Raw genomic sequence first — 6,046 nt, forward strand, 5'->3', positions numbered from 1 at the left:
CCCCCCGGTCCAGGTACGACCCCATGTCTCTTATGTGGACTGTGGCTTTTCATCCCAACCGTCCTAAGACATAGATGCAAGTACTATCCTGACATTAGCAATGTGGGTAGACTGAGGCACAATATGCTTCCTTTCTCGTGGCTTCAAAAGTAGAACACATGGAAAGCAGAGACAGGAGTCGAGCCCCTGAGGCGCCTCCCAGACTGAGCTCTTCATCCACATAGACTCTCTGCTGGGGTTTCACTGGGAACCTTTTTATGTGAAATCTTTCATAGAGAATACATTTTCCATGTACATGAAGGCAGTTGTGTTATGCATGGAATACAAACTTTGAATGCATTTTGAAGAAATAACCAAAATGTGTGACTTGGTCTCTTCCTGTGTCGGGTCCCCATCCAGACCCTCGAGAGAGAACCTCCAATTTTCACCAACATCAGCAAGTGCGTTAATCAAACCACTGCTGTGGTGCATTTGATTGTGTCCTCTCTCCAATCTGATAGGGGTTCGGGAGCCCAAGCCTGATGTAAATTTGAAAGGTGGGGCGAACGAGAAAGTAGACAACAGGTGGTCAGCAGGGGGTGGACGAGGGGCCCCCCCATACTGTCCAGACCCACCCGAGGCAGGTGTCCATGTGCTGGGTTCCGAGACTGCTTTTCAGACAGTGGCCTCCTGATCCTTGGGTCACTTGGCCTCCAGTGGGGGTGACAGAAAGCCCAAGGACAGCCCTGGTACATCTTTTAACTTGAAACTTTCAGGATATGTTTTTTTTAATGCCATTATCTTATACCCAAATATGCCCATATTAGGCAGTCAACATGAAATTTCCATTAGTTTTAAAGCTCAAGGGGGAAATGAAGAAAATTGAATGTGTTCATGCCCTCAGCCCACAACTCGGCAGGAGAGGTGGTGAGTTCTGTTTGCTCGACTCAGGAGGGTTGGATGGGAAAATCCATGGTCCTTCCTGCGACCTCTGCAGCAGCCCTTGTGCTCATCACCCCCACCCCGCAGGGTGTCCCGGGGGCAGAGTAGAGACAGCTGACAGTTCTGGCTGCTTTAGGATATTAGAATTGTTGCTTATTTTCTTCTTCTTTTTTAATGTTTGTTTATTTTTGAGAGAGAGAGAGAGAGAGAGGTTGAGCATGAACAGTGAAGGGGCAGAGAGAGAGGGAGACACAGAATCTGAAGCAGCTCCAAGCCCCGAGCTGTCAGCACAGAGCCCGAAGCGGGGCTCGAACCCATGAACCGTGAGATCATGACCTGAGCCGAAGTGGGAAGCTCAACCGACTGAGCCGCCCAGGCGACCCTTGCTTGTTTCCAAGTCAGGTTGGGGCCCCTGCCTGCTTCCTCCCTCCCTCTGATGCTTCTGTGGGTCCCGGTTTCCTGGCGGGGCCGCCTCCCTACCAGAGTCCTGCAAGCTGGCTGCCTGTCCCCCTCCCGTGGGATGGACCTGAGGACGCGCTCGGGCTAAGGTTTCCCCCAGAGCCTGACTCAAGTGGACAGAGGGGCCTGAGCATGAGGGTTTCACTGTCGCACATAGTTGTGATAACGTGTGGCCCACGTCCCAAGTGTGTGCGGGGGCTGCCGGCACGTCCTTCTTCCTGGACCAGCGCCGGGCACTGCCCTCCTTCCTGCTGAGCCAGAAGGAAGCCCCTCGCCGTCCACACGGCGCCCTGGCCGCCAGCCATTCCCGGGGCTGCACGCACTGACCTGGGCCTCTTCCCCACCTCAGCACCCACCCCCCCCCGCCCCGTTCAGATGTCGCCTTCCCTGAACAGCAGAACGGGGACGATTTCTGAGGCCCGGGGGCAGGGCATTCCCCTTCCTCTGGCCGCCTCCAGCCCAACGCCGAGCCCTCCTCGCTGGCGGCCCAGCTCTGAACTTTGCTGTATGTAGTTCCTCTGAGTGACAACACGGTCCTTGCGTCCTCTGTGACCCTCACGCTGGCATGCGGGCATCCCCCCTGCATGGCCCCAGGCTCAGGGTGGGAATATTCCAGCCAGCGGGCGAACCAGCCGTCCAGCTAACAGGCCTGGTGGCCGGGGCACTGCCCGCGCTGGGGCTGTGGCCCCGTCCGTGACTCCTGTCACGCCTGCTTTAACGGGTGGGCACTCTGTCCCTCACCACCTTCTCTGTGCCTCCGTCCTGCCTCGGCCTCCCTCTCACGCAGAGGCATGTGGCTAGGTTAGGGTGGTCCAGGGTGGTCTGCCCATCTCAAGATCCTTAATTTCACCATATCTGCACGGATGCCTTTTCCACATAAGGCCCCCTTGCAAAGCTCCCGGGATGGGGACGTGGGCATATTTGGAGGCGACATTATTCAGTCAACCACACGTACATTAACAGATTTAATCCACACAAACACACCAGAAGATAAACTATCCATTGCCCTATTTTGCAGATAGGATAACGGAGGCATAGAAAGGTCTGGTAACCCACTCAGGCCAGGCCACCGGCCCCAGAAGCCATGTTCTCAGCTGGCACCGGCCCCAGAGGAAGCCCATGGAGTGGCACCTGAGCTCCTCAGGCCCAAGAAGCTTCACTTCTGAGTGAAAATCATCCTAAAACCCTCAGCACAGTTCAAACACCCCAGTGCTGAAAACCTCCACTTAAGAATATAACATATTCAGGGCGCCTCGGGGGCTCAGTCAGATAAGCATCCTTTCTGTTTTTGGCTCAGGTCATGATCTCGTGGTTCATGAGTTCAAACCCCGAGTCAGGTTCTGCACTGATGGTGTGGAGGCTGCTTGGGATTCTCTCTCTCTCCCTCTCTCTGTCCCTCCCCAACTCATGCTGTCTCTGTCTCTCTCAAAATAGATAGATAAACTTAACAAAAAGAATATAGCATTCTAGATTGTGAAAATGCATTTCTATTGGGATTTTTCAGGGTAATTCTAGTTTTATACTTGCTAAATTTATTTTGGGGGGTTAATTACTTAAATTTTTTTTAAAATCTAGGTTATTGTCATGTTATTTAACGTACAGTGTATACAAGGTGCTCTTGGCTTCAGGAGTAGATTCCCGTGATTCATTGCTTACCTACAGCACCCAGTGCTCATCCCAACAAGTACTCTCCTCAATACCCATCCCCCATTTTCGCCTCCCCTCCTCTTCAACCTTTAGTTTGTTCTCTGTATTTAAGAGTCTCTTACGGTTTGCCTCTCTCCTTCTCTGTTTGAAAACTGCTTTTCCCCCTTCCCCTCCCCCATGGTCCACTGTTAAGTTTCTCAAGTTCCATATATGAGTGAAAACATATGGTATCTGTCTTTCTTTGAATGACTTATTTCACTCAGCATAACACCCTCGAGTTCCATCCACGTTGCTGCAAATGGCAGGATTTCATTCTTTCTCACTGCCAAGTAGTGTTCCATTGTACACAGAAACCACATCTTCTTGATCCATTCGCCAGTTGATGGGCATTTGGGCTCTTTCCATACTTTGGCTATTGTTGAAGGCACGTATCACTGATGGGAAGCTGTTTTGAACATGTGATGCTCTGGGAATTTCTCTCGGGGATACTTTGCCGCTGCCGCGGGGCTGGAGACGAGATAGTCTGCTAGGGCTGCCATAGCCACGTAGGTGGCTTAGGACAGTACGGATGTATTGTCCGTGGTCTGGAGGTCCCAGGTCAAGGTGTCGGCAGGGCCTTGGGGGAGAACCCGTTTCCAGGCGCCGCCCCCAGCCCCCGCTTCTGGCCGCCTCAGGCGTGGATGGCCACCTTCCCTCACGTGCTGTTCTCCAAGTATCTTCACATCGCGCTCTTTCTGTCTCATGTCCAATTTCCCCCCATTTGAAGGACATTAACCTTATTAGGGGCCCACCCTACTCAAGTATGACCTCATCTTAACTAATTATGTCTGCAATAATCTTATTTCCAAACTAGGTCACATTCTGAGGCACTGGGGGATTTTAGGGTTTGAACATATGAATCTGGGGGGAGGGAGACACAATTCAACCCATGACAGAAGACTACTATATCCAAAATTCTTGAGACAGGTTTTGCTATGTCCATAGCATAAAAGAGAGAATGTTCTTGGGGCGCCTGGGTGGCTTAGTCGGTTAAGCGTCCAACTTTCGCTTAGGTCATGATCTCGCGGTTCGTGGGTTTGAGTCCCGCGTCGGACTCTGTGCTGACTGCCAGCCCAGAGCCTGGAGCCTGTTTCAGAGTCTGTGACTCCCTCTCTCTCTGACCCTCCCCTGCTCACGCTGTCTCTCTCTCTCTCTCCTAGAAATAAATAAAACATTTAAAAAAATTTAAAAAAAAAAAAAAAGAGAGAGTGTTCTCAGAGGAACCCAACTCTCTGTGCGTGCTGTGCTTAGTATTATCATTGCTTGTTATTTGGTCCGTGCAAGGGCCCTGGCCATTCTGGTGCCCAGGCACAGCCTCTACAGCGCTCAGGTCAGGGTTGAGGATCACCATTTAATTAATATGTATTTATTTTTTAATGTTTATTTATTTTGAGAGAAAGCATGAACAAGGGAGGGCAGAGAGAGAGGGAGAGGGACAGAGGCCCCTTATACCCTCCAATTAGAAGATTCAAAATCAGATCTCTTTACTCAACACAAACACATCTGGATGAAGGAAGTGAGCGTGTGAAGTTTCTATGGGCTCTACACGCTCTCACGGCCCCCATGGTTTTGCTGAGTGTTTGTTCATTCAAATCAGGACCCAGATAAGGTGCTTTCATCCCAATTAGTAATATGTCTCTTCCGTCTCTGAATTTGTAATCTGTAACCGCTTGCAGTCTGTTCACACAATCAGGTCATTTGTCTGGAGAGTTTCCCCACAACCTGGATTTTGCTGATTGCATCCCTGTGTGGTCTTTTAGCACACCCCTCTTCCTTTGTATTTCTTTTCTTTCTCTCTCTAATTTTTTATTTTAAAGAGAGAGCAAGAGCAAGCTGGGGAGGGACACAGAGGGAGAGGGAGAGAGAGAGAGAATCTAAAGCAGCAGCACAGGGCTCGATCCCACGACCCTGGGATCATGACCTGAGCCAAAACCAAGAGTCAGACACTCAACCAGCTGAGCCACCCAGGCACCCCGACCTCCGTATGTCTTCTCCTCCTGTAAATTGATAGCTGGAGCTAGAGGCTTATTTACTTGGGGGGACGCAGGGGATAAGAGTTTCACAGGAACTTGTCTACATCCATCAGGAGCCTATGCTGTCTGTCCCTCATTTTATGATGTTTGGAGCCATTTCTGGCTATTGCCTGAAACCGTTATCCCATCAGGGGCTACAACACGTCATCTTCCCAACCCATCGTTCCTTCTTCACTTATTACTTGGAGCTGAAATACTTCATAAAGGTGGGTTTCCCTCACCAGCTTTTCTGTCACCCTGTGGTGTAGTTTGTATAGGAAGGATGGGAAAAGAATTGATCTTATTTTCTCTTCTTTAAAACCAGTTTTCAAAATATTGGTTGCTTTCCTAGCATCCGTAACACATGCCCAATTAGGCTTTGTTCAGCATCATCATGATTTTGTAGATTTAAACATTGTTCATATATGTGTGTGTATGTGTGTGTGTATGTATGTGTATGTACGTATATATATGTATATATATATACATATATATATTTAAGTATATATATATATATATATATTTAAGTTTATTTATTTATTTATTTTGAGAGAGAGAAAGAGAATCCCAAGCAGGCTTCATGCTGTCAGCACTGAGCCCAATGCGGGGCTCAAACCCACGACCTGTGAGATCATGACTTGAGCTGAAATCAAGAGTCAGATGCATAACTGACTGGGCTGCCCAGGTGCCCCAAGGTTGTTTGTGTATTTTAACCCATTGTGGTCATTAGCTCCAATTAGCCCATTTTGGGTAGAGCTCATTCACACTGGCACCTGAGCCTTTCTCACATGCGCTTAGCAAACTTGGATAATGTAAGTATTCTGGGGTCGTGTGCAACATGTCCTGCCCCAGACCTGGAATCAGTTATTGCTCCAAGGAGTTCTGGCTAGTTTTCCAGGTCAGGGAGGTAGACACCAATACCTGTGGGCTGTGGGTGCCCAGGACTTCTGTCACATCTAGGCCATTGT

The sequence above is a fragment of the Crocuta crocuta genome, unplaced genomic scaffold (genome assembly GCF_008692635.1).
Source record: "Crocuta crocuta isolate KB4526 unplaced genomic scaffold, BGI_CrCroc_1.0 scaffold123, whole genome shotgun sequence".
NCBI classification, from domain to species: Eukaryota; Metazoa; Chordata; class Mammalia; order Carnivora; family Hyaenidae; genus Crocuta; species Crocuta crocuta.